This window comes from Lissotriton helveticus, chromosome 8 (assembly GCF_964261635.1).
Source record: "Lissotriton helveticus chromosome 8, aLisHel1.1, whole genome shotgun sequence".
NCBI lineage: Eukaryota > Metazoa > Chordata > Amphibia > Caudata > Salamandridae > Lissotriton > Lissotriton helveticus.
In genome coordinates, this window is record NC_136069.1 from 1,247,874,309 (window position 1) to 1,247,891,050 (window position 16,742).

The window sequence follows — 16,742 nt, forward strand, 5'->3', positions numbered from 1 at the left end:
GGGACAACTGGGTACTGCGGAATAATACATTTATTAAGCTCTCGTAGGTCAATCACTAATCGATATACTGGGGGTGCATTTGGATCAGTACGTTTCATGACTGGAATGATCGGAGAATTACATACATTGGAGTCAGTTTCTACAACCATTCCTTGAGCCATGAGCTCGTCAATAATTTTGGATAAGGCTGCTACAGCCTCAGGTGGCAATCTGTACTGTCTGATTCGTGGTAACACTACACCTGGCTTGAGAGTCACACGATAGGGTGTGATTTGCATGTAACCTACATCAGTTGGACCTTGCGCCCATAAGTGCTGCGGAACATTAGACAGTCTTGAATCAAAATCTCGTAATACATAGTGACCCTTGAAGTCACGTAGGAACAATCGTATTCCCTCTGGGGAACAGCATATAACTGCACCTAACTCTTTCAGTGTCTTAATGCCTAATAGATTTTCTGGACATGACTTAGTAAGTAACAGATCAGTAGTGCGGGACAATGGACCTACTTCTAGAGAAACTGGCTTTGAAATCTCATTTACGATAGGTTTTCCTGAAAATCCAAGGGAAACATTTCTTGAGCCTGAGAGCGGAGCCCCTGGAACTTCGGCATGACTAATTGTGGTCCTACTTGCCCCTGTATCGATCAAAAACTTTCTGTCTTTCCCTAATACTTGACTGTGAACATAGGGACCTTCTTGATCTACAGGTATCTCGATGAGAGGCAAGCCTACCTCCCTCTCTAGGCTGTTTCATGAATACTGCTGGTACTCTGGATACTCAGACTGTGCATACTGGTACATCTGTGATGTAACATGCTGTGTTGCAGCGATAGGCTGCGGGCCTGTAACTGTCTGTTGTGCATTCTGTGGCTGAGGAATCTGTGAAACTTGTTCTTGTCTAGGCGGACGTGGTCTTTCTTTAGTCTTACCAGTAGCTATGTTGTGTTTCAGAACTGCACACTCATTTATAAAATGACCTGGCTGTTTACAATAATTGCAATTCCCTTTAACGGGAGCTGCAGGATGACTGGCTTGATTCGGACCCCTCTTCTGACTGTCTTGAGGAACAGATTGTGCAACTAGTACTTTCATTTTCGTGTCTTTCATACGTTTTCTTTCGTGTTCTTGTTCTTCTCTGATTCTATTCTGGTGGTATTGAAGCATCTGCAACATCTGGGACGGGGTATTAGCTTGCCAGGTACTTTCGACTTTCAAAACTCGATTTTTAATTTGTGGGCTTGAATTCTCGACTAATTTAGTAACAAAAAGGTGAGGGTATGACTCACTACTTGTCTTGAGGCCACTGTTGATGCTGAAACATTTTTCAAATCTAGAATAAAAATCACTAATATCCTCATCTTGCTTCTGTTTACAGGCTGAGATTGCATCCCAGTCTTCTTTTCTAGTTGTCAATAATCTGGGTAAAACTTGTATTAATAATTCCGGTAATTCTTTACATTTCGCTCCAAGACCGGTACCTGGTACTCGTGCCTTATCTTCAGCTTCTAGAACTGCCCAATCGATCTTTTTCTCTCCCACCTCCCATTCTTTTTCCTTGAGCTTTTCATACACCCCTGCGGGCAGCAGAACCTTTAACATTTTAATTATATCTGGATACGTGTATTCTCCCATACGGAGCATGTCTTTTAATTCTCTATGGAACCCTGCTGGATCTTTGTCATGACAGGGAATTAATTTCTTCATCTCGAGGAGTTCCATCTTTGTAATCGGAGTGTAAACAAACACTCGTTCTAGTTCGCCACCCGTTCCTCTAACTGGGTGGACTTCTCGTAACGGATTCTGTCTCTCCAGGTAAAATGGTTTACTTTCTGGGGGTGAGACATGAACAAAATGCGGGTTCAAAAACGTTCTATATTTGTGACGCTGTTCTAGAATGACACTAATTAAATCGGTACCTAAACCTTTCCATCTATACTGGAGTAACTCGTTCAGGACATAATGTAACGGGCCTGGATCAGAGTGTTGACCCTCATACAAAGTAATGAGGTGCTGAATCATATACATACCCACCAGTCGTTGTTCGGCTGGGGGCATTTTCAGAAACATTTGTGCCACTATTTCGTCTGGAAAAGTGGTAGAATCAGTAATCCATCGGACTGCTGATCGGGCTAGTTCTTGTTCATGCATAGTACTTAACTCACTGTAACCGATTCGTGATTTCAGAATGTGATCGGTAGCTTGAAACACTTGTTCTAGTGAACCTTGTTCTGGTGCTGGAGAATGAAAAATAGACTTGTGTTCTAGGCGTAAATGGCGATCTGGAAATCTAGATTTTCCTACATACGCTATTCTGGCGGGATTCTCGTCGTCTACCTCTTCAGTATCAGAGTTACTTTCTTTCTCGCTTACTTGTGCTGCTTTACGTTGTTCGTGTATCTTTATTATTTCTCTACGGATTTTCTTGTACATACTCTCCATAGCACCGACGGTCTTGTGCTTACCCTCGGCTATATTATCACTCCACCTTGTCAGGATTTTCATTTCGGCCGGATCTTTAGACGGGTAATCTTGTTCTCTTATTAGACAATTGATCAGAAACTTTAATATCATGAGCTGGATCTCGGCTTTCCTTTGAGACATGGCCTCGCTAATACTTTCTGGATCATCCCCTGTACGGATGAAACGATATATTCTGTCTAGATCTTCCTTCATATTCGGTAGGGTGACTAGATACTCGGCCACCTTTCTTACGCGGAATGAATATAAAACCATATTATCCTCGCCTGGGACTGGATCATAGCCGCATTCGGCAAGGGATTTTCTTATTTCTGCTACAGTCTGATGTCTGGGCGTACGCTGTGACGCTTGTGCATGTAATTCGGCTGTCGTTAAACGCTTGTGTGGCGGCGGGGTTTGAGGAGTACCTCCCCCTGCGGCCCCTAAACTAGAGTCGTCTACTGAGGCTCTTCGTCCTGGCAGAGTGGGAAATGGAAATGTAGGCTGGACTTGTATGGCGGGCTGGACCGGGGGTACCGTAACAGGTACTCCGGTGTCTGGAGGAGCGGGAAGTGCCTGATTTACAGGGACTGGCGGAGCGCGAACAGGATTTGCATATTCTGGGACTGTGTCGTCCAAATAGGACGAAATAAAAATATCAGCTGCGGTCTGTTTGTGACGTAGTTTGGTCGGAACTAATGGTGGCGGGAAATTACTGGATGCCTCTGGGGTCGCTTTTGGCAAGCCCTCGGCAAGGAGAGGATACATACCCCTAATAAGGGCATGCCTCTGTCTGTCTGACTGTTCGGCTTTGACTTGTTCACCTATCTCGATTAGTTCTTTTTCTTGTGCTCGTTCTAAGGATTCTCTACTTAATTCTGACTTTCTGATTTCCTTTTCAGTTCTTTTATGAGCTTCTTTGCGCCATAACTCGATGGCATCTTTCTGTGACTGTCTGGCTTTCTTTTTCCATAATGCTTCTTCTACTCGCATGATGCATTCGGCATCCCATGTACCCGATACGGGCCATCTATACTTTTCTTCTAACTGTTTGGTATACTCTACCCATAAATCTAGATACAATATGGCGCTTATGCCATGCTTCTGATACATAAAATGACCTGGACTGTCCCTAGGCGGAACTGGAACTGCTGCTTCCAGCAGACCCTTTCTGGTTTTTAACTGACGTAATTTCGAAAAGAGCGGCATGACTGAACTATAATCTAGACACAATACAATACACAATAAACACGATACTTATTCCCCATTCATACCACGACATTAAAATACATGAAGAACATTTAAAAATAACAGTTCGAACAGAATACTACCTGGAATACGGAACACAGAATACATGAATTTTCTCGAGAACAGAACTGACTAGAACAGGAACTAGATGCACTGCTGAAACAGTACGAAACTTACCGGTCTCATAAAGAGACACGTCAGGACCTGCATCCACCGAAGTGGACACTTCGTTTGTGGGTCTGTGTACCACCAACCCACGGACCAGAGTCAATTAAATTGACCCTGTCTAGATACCACCCCAGTAACGGTACTCACCGGGCAGCAAGAACGGAAAGCCTCTGACTGGACGGGACTGTTTGGACGTCGGACGGACGAACTTCGGACTTCTGTTACGGGTGGGCCTCCGGATACCTCGGACCTTGGACTCTCGGCTTGGGCTCTGGTCGGGACTCGCCGCGTTCCTCCACCGTCTCGTTTGGATGCTGGACCGCCTCCTCCGTCTCCTCCGTGGGCCTGAGGGATACTTGAAGCAGAAATATCTGCCGGTGCGCAGAAGAGTTCCGTCACGACTGCAGAGGGTCAGGGGGTCGGAGTGGCTTCACCGACGCGTGGGGAAAGGGCAAGTCCCTGTTCGGGCGCCATTATGTGGTAAATAAATAAATAATACCCTATTTTTGAATGTACAAATGAATAACAGATAGCTCAATAAATAAGAGTCAAAATTCGAGGTAGTAGGAGTTTCGCAGGTTTATTACAGCATAAAGGACAGGAACAGGACAACCTGCATGGGAATAGGATGGCAGGGCCCAGCAGCGCTGCTGGTGTCAGAATCGGGACAAGGAAAAGGATGACTTTTTTAATAACAGTGCATGAACATATATACATAACGCAAACACATAGCATTACATTGCAATAGGCGTAGCAGTGGGTGGAGCAGAAGGTGTGACGCGTAGCAGTCGCAAAAGATAAGGGTGAAAAAGAGGTGTAACGGGGCGTATACATAGACATGTGATGCAAACGTAACAGAATATGTCATGAATGGGGCGGAAACCATGGAGGGGGCTACCTAAGGAGCCGGGACCTCTAACCTGATGGTGCGCGCAAACTAGCAATGACGTATCACTAGGAGAAGCTGGGGGCTATGAACTCTGTGCTAGGAGCAGAGACTGAAGTCTGGAGAGTCAGGGCGACATGTACCTAAGCAGTATCTAGTATCTGATGTTTAGAGAACATGTTGATATAAACTAGAAGTTAGGAGGGGAAAGGCTGACTTGATTCTAAGACTGGACCATGCATTATTTTACATGTAGTGCGTGATGAAGAATATTAAATGACCATTAAATGCAGTATTTCTCTAACGTGGAGACGTGAAGGCTAGACAATGACGGAAACTATTGATGCAGTTCAGTAGCTTAGGAATGCAGAGAAGGAGGACTGAACTGATAACTGGAACTATAACATACTTTTGGCAGACTCAGAGGCAGAGCCAGGCTGAACCGGGCACTGCAAGGCAGGAAGTAAGTGAAGGGTCGAGGATACAGGTGGGGGCTGTATCGCTCCTCAGCGAAGTTTCAGGAGACAGGAGCTGAATCTGGAGTCCAGGCCCTTTTGAGGCCTAGAAACGGGGACTTTTCAATGAAATAACGTGCACACTGAGAAACGTGGCAACGTAGCTTTACATAGGCCTGATATTCGTAGTATTCACGAGGACTGGAAACTGGCATACTAGAGGTGGACACAACTGTAATTGCGTCATTAATCGGACATGGGGAATGCATATGCATATTTAATCATGCACACATAACACATGATGGATGACACGTAGGGACACAGAACATGGCAAAATTTACTTTTCCACAAGTTGTTGAATGGTTGCACAGATTGATGCTGTGGTGGCGCTGAGTGATGTTGTGGTGGCGACGAGTGATGCTGTAGCGTTCATTGATGCTGTGGTAGCGCCTAGTGATGTTGTATTTCCCATGAGTGATGCTGTGGTGGTGCTGAGTGATGCTGCGGTGAACCGATAAATATATAGAGTGAGGGCGATAGATAGAAAGAGTGATGGTGATAGATAGAGTGAGTGCGATAGATAGATAGAGTGTATTTATGTTGCATTGAGTAGTGTAAGTATGAGGTGTGTAATTATGTGGCACTGAGTGGTAATATGGGGAGTGTATGTTGTATTCAGTAGAGTAATTATGTGGCACTGCGTGGTATTTGGAGTGTATGTTGCATTGAGTGTAGTGTAATTATGGAGCATATTATGTGGCACTGAGTGGTATTGTGTGGAGTGTGTGTTGCATTCAGTAGAGCGTACTTATGTGGCACTGAGTGGGATTTGGAGTGAATGTTGCATTGAGTGCAGTGTAATTATGTGGTGTGTAATTATGTGGCACTGAGTGGTATTTGGAGTGTATGTTGCATTGAGTGCAGTGTAATTATGTAGCATGTAATTTTGTGGCACTGAGTCGTATTGTTTGGAGTGTATGTTGCATTGAGTGCAGTGTAATTATGTAGCATATAATTATGTGGCACTGAGTGGTATTTGGAGTGTATGTTGCATTGAGAGCTGTGTAATTATGTGGCAGTGCAGTGTGTGTGAGGCAGCGCAGTGTGTGAGGCAGCGCAGTGTGTGTGTGTGTGAGGCAGCACAGTGTGTGTGTGTGTGTGTGTGTGTGAGGCAGCGCATTGTGTGTGTCTGAGGCAGTGTGTGTGTGTGAGGCAGCGTGTGTGTGAGGCAGCGCAGTGTGTGTGTGTGAGGCAGCGTGTGTGTGTGTGTGAGGCAGCACAGTGTGTGTGTGTGTGAGGCAGCGCAGTGTGTGTGTGTGTGTGAGGCAGCGCGGTGTGTGTGTGAGACAGCGCAGTGTGTGTGTGAGGCAGCGCAGTGTGTGTGTGAGGCAGCACAGTGTGTGTGTGAGGCAGCGCAGTGTGTGTGTGGCAGCGCAGTGTGTGTGTGGCAGCGCAGTGTGTGAGGCAGTGCGTGTGTGAGGCAGCGCAGTGCGTGTGTGAGGCAGCACAGTGTGTGTGTGAGGCAGTGTAGTGTGTAGCAGGGCAGTGTGTGTGATGCAGCGCAGTGTGTGTGAGAGGCAGTGCGGTGTGTGTCTTACAGTGCAGTTTGTGTGTTACAGTGCAGTGTGTGTGATAGGACAGTGTGAGTGACACACAGCAGTGTGTGACTACGTAGTGTGTGTGTGTGAGGCAGCGCAGTGTGTGAGGCAGCACAGTGTGTGTGAGGCTGTGCAGTGTTTGTGTGTGTGTGAGGCAGTGCAGTGTGTGAGGCAGCGCAGTGTGTGTGAGGCAGCGCAGTGTGTGTGAGGCAGCGCAGTGTGTGTGAGGCAGCGCAGTGTGTGTGAGGCAGCGCAGTGTGTGTGAGGCAGCACAGTGTGTAGCAGGGCAGTGTGTGCGTGATGCAGTGCAGTGTGTGTGTGAGGCAGTTCAGTGTGTGTGTCACAGGGCAGTGTGTGTGTAACAGGGCAGTGTGTGTGTAACAGCGCAGTGTGTGTGTAACAGCGCAGTGTGTGTGATGGGACAGTGTGAGTGACAAACAGCAGTGTGCGACTAAGTACTGTGTTTGTGAGGCAGCGCAGTGTGTGTGTGTGTGTGTGAGGCAGCGCAGTGTGTGTGTGAGGCAGCGCAGTGTGTGTATGAGGCAGCGCAGTGTATGTGGGAGGCAGCGCAGTGTGTGTGTGTGAGGCAGCGCAGTGTGTGTGTGTGAGAGGCAGCGCGGTGTGTGTGTGAGAGGCAGCGCGGTGTGTGTGAGGGAGGGCAGTGTGTGTGTGTGTGTGTGAGGCAGCGCAGTGTGTGTGTGTGTGTGTGAGGCAGCGCACTGTGTGTGTGAGGCAGCACAGTGTGTGTGTGTGAGGCAGCACAGTGTGTGTGTGTGAGGCAGCGCAGTGTGTGTGTGAGGCAGCGCAGTGTGTGTGAGAGGCAGTGATGTGTGTGTGTGTGAGAGGCAGTGTGGTGTGTGTGTGAGAGGCAGCGCGGTGTGTGTGAGGGAGGGCAGCGCAGTGTGTGTGTGAGGCAGCGCAGTGTGTGTGTGAGGCAGCGCAGTGGGTGTGTGAGGCAGCGCAGTGGGTGTGTGAGGCAGCGTAGTGGGTGTGTGAGGCAGCGCAGTGGGTGTGTGAGGCAGCGCAGCGTGTGTGAGGGAGAGCAGTGTGTATGTGAGGCAGCGCAGTGTGTGTGAGGCAGCGCAGTGTGTGTGAGGCAGCGCAGTGTGTGCGAGGCAGCGCAGTGTGTGCGAGGCAGCGCAGTGTGTGGGAGGCAGCGCAGTGTGTGTGAGGCAGTGCAGTGTGTGTGAGGGAGGGCAGTGTGTGTGTGAGGCAGCGCAGTGTGTGTGAGGCAGCGCAATGTGTGTGAGGCAGCGCAGTGTCCAATGTGTGGAAGGCCCTGGTTACTTCAGCATGAATGACGCACCTGCACTTCATAGCAGCTAGATTTAGACCGGCACTGCAGGATTATAAACCCCTTGGAAGCCCTTGAATCGTCTGTACATCCAGTTATAGGGTCACAAGACGCATTCTGTTGTTTTATCTATTTCCAACACACGTGGCTGTGTTTATATGTGACGGGGTACTGCTTGGCCCAAAACATGGGCTTCAAACGTCTGGTCGCAGAGCGGTGCAGCCGCCTACAGGCTGGAAGCACACGGCTTGATATGAAATGATTTACATTTAAACAAAAATAAAATCAATGGTTTTGCATAGGTTACGACGGCCCTATATGAACACAGTGACAGAGACTGGAAAACAACTGCGTGCTTGCTGGTAGGTAGAGAAATGCATTTATAGGAAAAAGTGTTTATTTTCGATTTTTTGACTCAACAAAATATATCAAAGTATAGATACACCTAAAAAACTGATTCTGCGCGAGCCACTGCCGCCGATTTCGTAGTTTCCTACCTAAACTTCGTAAATAGTGTATAGCCACCGGTTCTACCAATGAATGCAGTAGTGCTTATTTCATCAACTGAGGAATGATGAAACTTTGAGCAGTGACTCGTATTGTAACATGCTACTTACACTCTGTAGGAGGGGCTACCGGCTCAGATGTTTTACCTGCGTTGGAACCTGTGGCTGAAAGTCCCCAACACATGTGTTTTAAAGGTTTGGAGCCTGGAGGTGTGACCACAAAGATCTCCGCAGTGGGCGTATCACGCCTCTGGTCCACTACAGATGTGGTTTTTTTCGAATGCGACATTTCAGATAAAACGTGAAACCCTGTCGCTGTTACTTATAAGACAGCTCCAATGGTGAGGGTTCTGGAAGGGCATGGTCTTTTTTTACGTATCCCCTTGGGCGTGCCCACCACCATGCAGCAGAAACAAAAAAAATGAACAAATAAAAGTGCGGTGTGAAACATTCCAGGGAAACGCCCGGTGCGCCCTACGGCCAAGTCCGGCCCTGGCTGTGGGTCTCTCTTGTTAAGTTCGGAGCTGTTTCTAGGGCGCCGGACGGGGAGGGGGGGGTGTAGTATTGTGGTGGCTGCCCACCCGTCAGGTAACCGAGTTATTAATTCACAGCGGGGTAGTGAAGCGAGTTTCGGCGTACTTCTTTCCCCGCAGATTCCGGTGTTCGCGCTGTCTGTCTGCTGTTTTTACAACAATGATAGCGTGTTGTCAGTCGCTTGCTTTTGCGTGGGTTTGTTGGTGGAGTTCCGTCCCATTGTACTGCGTGGTCTGATATGTACCAAGGGCTAGCTCCTGCTTCTGCTGCTCTTCTTTTCGTCTGTAATTGGAAAGAGGGCGTAGGGGATTTGTGCTTACAATGTGGATCTTGGATTGAGCTGGGCCGCAGTCTGCAGGGCCATTGCAGGTCCAGTGTGTGCTCAGAGCGTAGGTAGTCGCGGCACTTTCGCGAGGCCTGAGGGCCGGCCGTGGTACAGTTCCAGCAGAACCAACGGGTGAATATAGGGGCTGCCAGGGGAGACTGGGAAAGGTTACTGTAGCCTCCCAAGTTTCCTATGGGCCAGGTGCGAGGAGGCGCAGAGCTGCTTTGGCTGGAGCGTCTGGTCACTGCGCATGAGCGTTTGACGAGTATATGCACTCCCGGGTGACGAGAAGCGAAGTACTCCGTGGTATGGTATGCGGTGATGACCTGAACTGAAGAGGCTAGCGTGAAGGCAACTGGTTGCTGAAAGTGCTGGACAGAGCCTTCTAAATCGGAAGCCCCGCGTGACGAATCCTGTAGCCCGGTGAGTGGGGCGGGTGGGGCTTAGTTGTAGGGGGGGCGGGGTGGGTGCGTGTGTGTAGCTGTGCAGCTGTGCGTGTGTATGTGTGTGTGTGTCTCTGTGTGCGTGTGCGCGCGATTTCGAAAGGCTGACTTGCTCTCTGAATGTGGGACAGGGGATGTGCTCGGCGCCGTGCTGGACGTGCGCGTACAGGCGATGAAATCGCCAAGGAAAAGCGCGTGCCCATCCCGTGTCCAACATTCCCGGCAAGCCGGTAGCAATAGGTCTTTCGCTGACGCAAGACCTAAAAACGCATCACAAACAACACCCCTGCTTGTCTTGCACATAGGTTCACCATCACTGCTGGTTCTGAGCACACATACAGCCAGGACACCATCAGACTGCAACCCAAAAAGTGCAAATAAATCAAATAAGAGAAGACAGCAAGCCTTTTCCATCTATACATGCAGGATCTAGAAAAGTACTCCTGTATCCATCAAGACTACTCCAAAACTGCTCTAATTTAGGAAAGAGTTGAAGTCTCATATCTAGAAAGTACACTAAATCACAATGCATTAGTAGTCTACAACACAGCTTCCTCTCCTACTGCTCGTTGATTTTACGCTGGCAAGTTGTAATTCAACATTTAGGTCATACCAAAATGACACGTCCACCAAATGCAATAAGCTGTGGCTGCTCTTGATGTGGCATAAGAACACTAATGAGCAATAACGCTTAACACTCACTTTAGAAGGTGGTCTCTACTCGGCTGTGGCCCTTGACAGTTAGGCTAAATGCCACTGTATTTGATCTTAAGAGAAGGTGGGGCCGAAATAGAGTTCCTCTCTTTGTGGGCACCCGCCCACTGGGAAAAGCTGGGACTGGTGAGCAGAAATTAGGTGGATGATGGCATGGTTTGTAGAGGAAGACCTTTCGTCTCGGCCAGAGACTCCAGTTAGGTTTATTCTAGGTTTGTGGAAATTTGCCATCACCTCCTTTCTCTCAGAACTTCGTTTAATATCCCTGAAAGCAACAATCCTGAATAACAATGTGTATTGCATTCAAATTCGACCATCATTCTTCACTCCATTTATTTAGCCGAAAACAAGATACTATGTGGTTACTTATAAAGATCTAGGAATAAATTTATCTTTCAACATTAAAACACCTGCATTTAACAAACATACACTGCTGAACCTAACATTTCCTGATGAAAGGCATGCCTTATGCCGGAGTCTCCTACTCCCTTGTGACAGCTCGAGATAGAGTGAAAGGAGACCTTGAGGCAGAGGTGGCCACGGAGGAGACTGATCATGCGTTGTGTTGGATCCACTGGGGGTGGCAGATCAGCGGCAGCATTGGATGTATGAAGGGGACGGCTGCTGCCGGAGTGGGAATAACACACTACTGGTAGTGTAGAAGTCACAGAGAAACAAGAAGAGAAGGTGGCCAGACAGGAAAGCTTAAAAGCAGCCGGGCCACAGGAGAGAGTTAGAAGATGCAGCAAATAGGTGCCTGAAAGACCACTGTGTATAGAAACAACTCGTTTTTATGCTCTGAGTGATTCCAACTGTTGTACAGGGGAGGGGCTTAGGGAAATACCCCCATTTAGTGAGAACTGAGCATGTATGAGTGAAATTCCACTGAGCACTCATGCATGTGCTGGGATAGGATTATGACATTCTCCTGCTGTGGCCACTGTGCACAGCAGATCACATTCATGCACCATACTACTATCTCCACTGCCTGGCCAATGCCTGCTGCGGAGAATGGCATCATCACAGCACAGCAGGATAACGCACACCCCTCTCTCTGGTGTGCCGCAGCCACCCCCTTGTGCTCTGCTTGTGTAATCCTGGTGCTCCTGACTCCAGGCCTTGTTTCTTGTATCAATCAATCAATCAATCAATCAATCAATCAATCAATCAGTATTTGTAGAGCGCAGCACTGTCACCCCTAGGGGTATCTGCGTGCCCTCCTAGCATCTTTTAAAGTGCATTTATCAGTTGTGCAGTTCAGAGTTTTAGTGCAGAAGGAAGGGAGATTATTTTCAACAAGTTGCAGTCACATCTCGAGTCAACCAAGACCCTTAATGTTGGTAAGACAGATCCCATAGGCCGGTGCCTTCAAAGAGCCAAACCTATTGTAACAGTGGTTTGCAAAGATTTTTTGTATAAATAAGTTTCAATGGGTTACTTCAAAAGCAGCTGGCTAGGCTGTGGCTGTGAGGAACTGGAGCTCTCCAGACTGACTGTATCTGCTCTCTGATGTTCCAGCCACCATGTATTTGGAGATTGAACTTTGGCAGATTTACAAGTGTAGAGGTGGTGGGAAGTTTTCTAAGGAACCATTGTCACAGGATTTTTTTGCCTGCTGCATAGTATTTTTGTTTGTGTTTTGTACTCGACCAAGACCCAGTAGAGGGAAATTTATGGTCACTTTTATCTGTTTTTGTTTCTACGTGTTGAGGCGCATTCAGGCTGTCTGGCTTTGTACTCGATGGCACGATCAATGTAGGTGATGTTTCAAAAGTACTTCATCATCCCCATTTGCACCGTACTTTAGAACGGTTCATTATTGTGGATTCTCCTACCCCTGTGTTCGCTTGTACTTTAGTTTCACATATGTTATTGCCTCCTGATTTTTATGACTTGAAACAATATTTTTGGTATTTAATTTTATTCAGAATTGAAGTGATAATATGCTATGAATAACTGACTATTCTGACTGTTTTAAGAAATATTCATAAAAAATCAAGGCAAGAAAAGGCGAAGTTTTAGTGCCCAAAGCATACATCTTTAATTTCTTTCAGGCTGCGGAAATGTGTACTAATGCTTCTGTGCCAATAGATGAACACATTGTTACGCCCACAACCTAATAAACACTAGGATATTCCCACTCTGGCAGCAAAGGACTAGACGGACCCTTGGTCATCGTCTTCATGGTCCATGGCGTTCTGCCCTGACGTCTATACAGGTCCCTCCTCCTGGATCCAACCCTGCCTCGGACCCCTTGGCCGCTCAGGTGGTTTATAATTTACCCTGATTTACCTTCTGCTTGTGGTCGTGCTCTATTTCTTTATGCATGTAGTTTTCTAATATGCTCTTGGTTTGTATCCTCCTTGGTTCTTTCAATAATGAACGTTCAAGCAAAAAAAAAAAAAGAAAAACACTAGGCTACTTAGGTTGGTTGTACAACCGGCTTACTAAAAACATCAACACATGCCAGATATTTCTTCAGACAGAAAGGAATGTGAAGGAACGTGAAACAGATTTTAAGCTTGTAGGGATTAAAGAATTGCATAATGCCTTCATTAAACTGATTGGATAAGAAGTAGCAAACAACATAGGGTTAAAGAGAGAGGAATCCATAAATAATGTAAGTTATGTGCAGCACAGTGTTTGAGATTTGGCGAATGATGCCATTTTAGCGCAATAGCAAAAGCCATGCCTTGAGGCATTAGCCGTGTTGGACTTCAGAAGGCAGCAAGGGTGCAGATATGACTGTTCTGTGGTACAGCTCAGACTGGATGAGGCTCTTCCATCACCAGCTACTCTTCTTTTCACAGTACATGTTTCTGAAAAATGTAGGCAAGTGTGATTCAAAATTTTCAAAGGGTTTCCATTGCGAACAACACATTGTGCTTGGTGCTTAATTGGTTGAGGGTGGAGACAGGGGATGGGCAGCGGCATTCATTTTTGGGACCAGGACTTATTTTTCATCATCAGGCTTTGACCCTGATTGACAGAGAGTGTACGAATTTGGGTTATAGTTATTGTTTGAGGGGGATGGAAGCCCCGTTCGGGCAACAACCACAATCCTTGTTAGGTTGAACCACAGGAGTCATTAAATTAACCCAGTGGTCTTTAAAATGTTAAATACAGCGCCCCCCCCCCTGTGTAAAAAAAAGAAATCATTGTGTCCCCCCTCAATTTTTTTTTACAATTATTCTGCTAAATTGGCAATGTTTAAATATGTCTAAGCATATTTAAAAGTGCAGTTAATCTCTGTTACCCCTTTAACACATACTGCCTGTCAGGATATAAAGGACAAAAATTGTTAGTGATGGTCCATTACAAAGTGGACTACCACCTCTCATTTTTTTTTTTTGTCACTTAAAACAAAGCAGGGTGTTTCTCTTAGTCCAGGCCTGGCGCCCCACTAAGATAATTTGAGCACCCCCCCAGGGGGGGGGGGGGTCAGCCCTACAGTTTGAAGACCTCTGAATTAACCTGTGTTTACCCCTCTGGTCGCTTGGCACAAAAGCAGTCAGCGGAAAAGTGTAAAGTAGTTATGCAGTACACTCAAAGAAATTAAGTGAAAACACAACACAAGAATAATAGAATACATTTTTAATAAACAGATTGATACCAGAACAAACCTGCAATATTAATTTTTGAAGTTTTACATAAAAATAGCAGTGAAAAGCACACAGTGCCACTGGCGGTCATCTGGTCATGCTAGACTGGGGAAAGGAGTTACCATGTCAAAGTCCAGTGCAAAGAATTTGTTCGGACTGGAGGAGGCCGCAAGAAGCAGGGAGAGCGTCCCGGATGGTTGTTGCTGCAGTGCGAAGAGCAGGCAGGTGCCATGGGCTGTTGTCGCTTTAGCCCGAAGAGCCGTTCAGGTGTAACAGATGGTTGTTGCTGGAGCTTCGAGTTGGCAACCTTCGCGGGATGTTGTTGCTGCAGCATGGAGTGCAGATGTTGTGTTGCTGGCCGTCGCTGGTGGTTGCTGTAGCAAGAGGAGCAGGTCTCACTAGAGCTTCACATTGAAAGTTGTTGTGAGTGGTAGAGTCTTGGTGTGAAGAGGCCAGTTCACAGTCGTGAAGAGCTTAAATTCAGGATTTCTCCCTTTCTGCCAGCCATGGGTCTAGGACCTGGAGGGCACCTCTTGGGGATCAGGAGCTCAATCCAGCAGGGCTCAGGCAAGTCCAGGTGCAGGTCCAAGCAGGCAATAAGAGAATAGAGAGGCAACAAAAAAGGAAGAGTGTTTGTACACTCTTTCACAAAATGAGAAAAAGTCCTTCAGTATTGTACACAATCCACTTTTATTTCATCCTTAGACATATTCTTTGTACAAGATGATCAGACACACAGCCAACGTGTTTCGCCCAAATTGGGCTTCCTCAGGGCAAATGCTCAAAGAATACGCTAGTCTTGTGGCGTTTTGGTCTATGCTTCAACAGCAAACTTACGCGCTGGGAAATTAACAGTCTCCAACACTTTAGATTGTAGAGCGTTGTATGACCACTATAGATTGAATTGCAACAGTAAATGTGAGAGTACCTTTCATGAGTTCATGATCCTCTGATATGTGCATGTCGAAAATTTTGAAAAACCCAGTGGTTTTTTAAAATTTTCGACCAACGGCTGTGTGACAGACAGGATGTTCGGTGTGGAACGTGGATAGAAATGATGCCCCATATCACCAGTGACACATTTCACAGTGCACACTGCTGTCTTTGAATTGAATGAAGATATTCAGAGTATCATGAACTCATGAAAGGTACTCTCACATTTACTGCCTCAGAGATCCCAGGTCGACTGGGACTGCTGCCTTTTCTTGTTGCCTGATCATAGGTCAACCTGCAAGGGAAGGCAGCAATCCCTTACTCATGATAGAGTGGCATGGTGTCAGTGAGACTTCTGACCCCAACCTATGATGAGGAGTCAGTGATTGGCACTTCAGGGCTTAGAACTGAAGTGCCCAGGTCCCAGACAATCAGTGACGTGCCTCCTCATCACGAGGAGGGCCTCCTGGTACTTTGCCAGGTTGAAAAGGTCACCCCTCCAGGAGCTGTGACATCATCTTCCCGGAAAAGTTCAGCTCAGACAGCCAGGAGCCTGTGCATTTAGAGCATGTCTAGCTCCTGGTTGCCTGACGCGAAGAAGAAGAGTGTCTGTTAGGCTGACTTTTGCTCAGCCTGACGACACTGTTTTTGAGGCAAAAGGTGAGGGAGCATGGCCCCTCAGCCCATTAGGATGGGCCGCGACTGGGCACAAATGGTTCAGGACAAGGAAATACCAGTTTTTTTTAAAGTGGCACTGCCAGAATTGTGACTTAAAATCCGATTTTACCATTAAAGAAGATTTAAAATTACAATTCATTTGAGTGTAAGCAGTATATCTATATCTGCTCCCAATCCAAAGTTATCACTTATTAAATGCAATAAGGTAACCCAGGGCTAGTCAATGAGAGAAATAGTCCTTACAAAAGTGAAAAATGACTTTAAGAGTTTTTCAATGCTAGAACATCTAAATCGTAAGTACACATGTCCTATTTTTAAATACAATGCGCCCTGCCCTATGAGCTTTAGAGCCTACCTTAGGGGCTATTTATATGCCTTAAAAAGGAAGGTTTAGGCCTGGTAAAATGGTTTATTTTGCCAGGTCGAAATGGTAGTTTTAAACTGCATTACAGGCTGTAGTGGCAGGCCTAAGGTTTAAAAGGTTAATTTACTGGATGGTACAATGAGTGCTGCATGCCCACTAGCAGCATTTTATTTACATGCCCTGGGTACATTTAGTACTATTTACTAGGGACGTATAAGTGAATTAAATGTACCAAGCAGGTATATGCTAACTGTATCATGTTTTAGGTAGAGAGCAGAAGCACTTTACCACTGTTTAGCAGGGAAAAAGTTGACAAAGTCTTAATGGCAACAGAAACGGGTTTGACAATAAAAGGCAAAGTACATCTGGGGGAGACCCTGCAAAAAGGCTAAGGTCCACCAAAGGGAGAGGCATGCAAAGTGTCCCTCCAGACCGGAATACAACTAACCTCGCACCAGTTTTTGCGTTTTGGGCCACATGTATCAAGGCCAAATGGGTTCGCAAACGCCGAAATTCGCAGAATTTCGGCGTTTGC

General features: G+C 46.7%; 1 protein-coding gene across 1 annotated transcript in view; it reads left to right on the forward strand.

Annotated features, from left to right (window-relative positions):
- OCA2 (OCA2 melanosomal transmembrane protein) overlaps nucleotides 1–16,742 on the forward strand; it is a 1,149,362-nt gene that overhangs the window by 30,558 nt on the left and 1,102,062 nt on the right. The window lies entirely within an intron of this gene.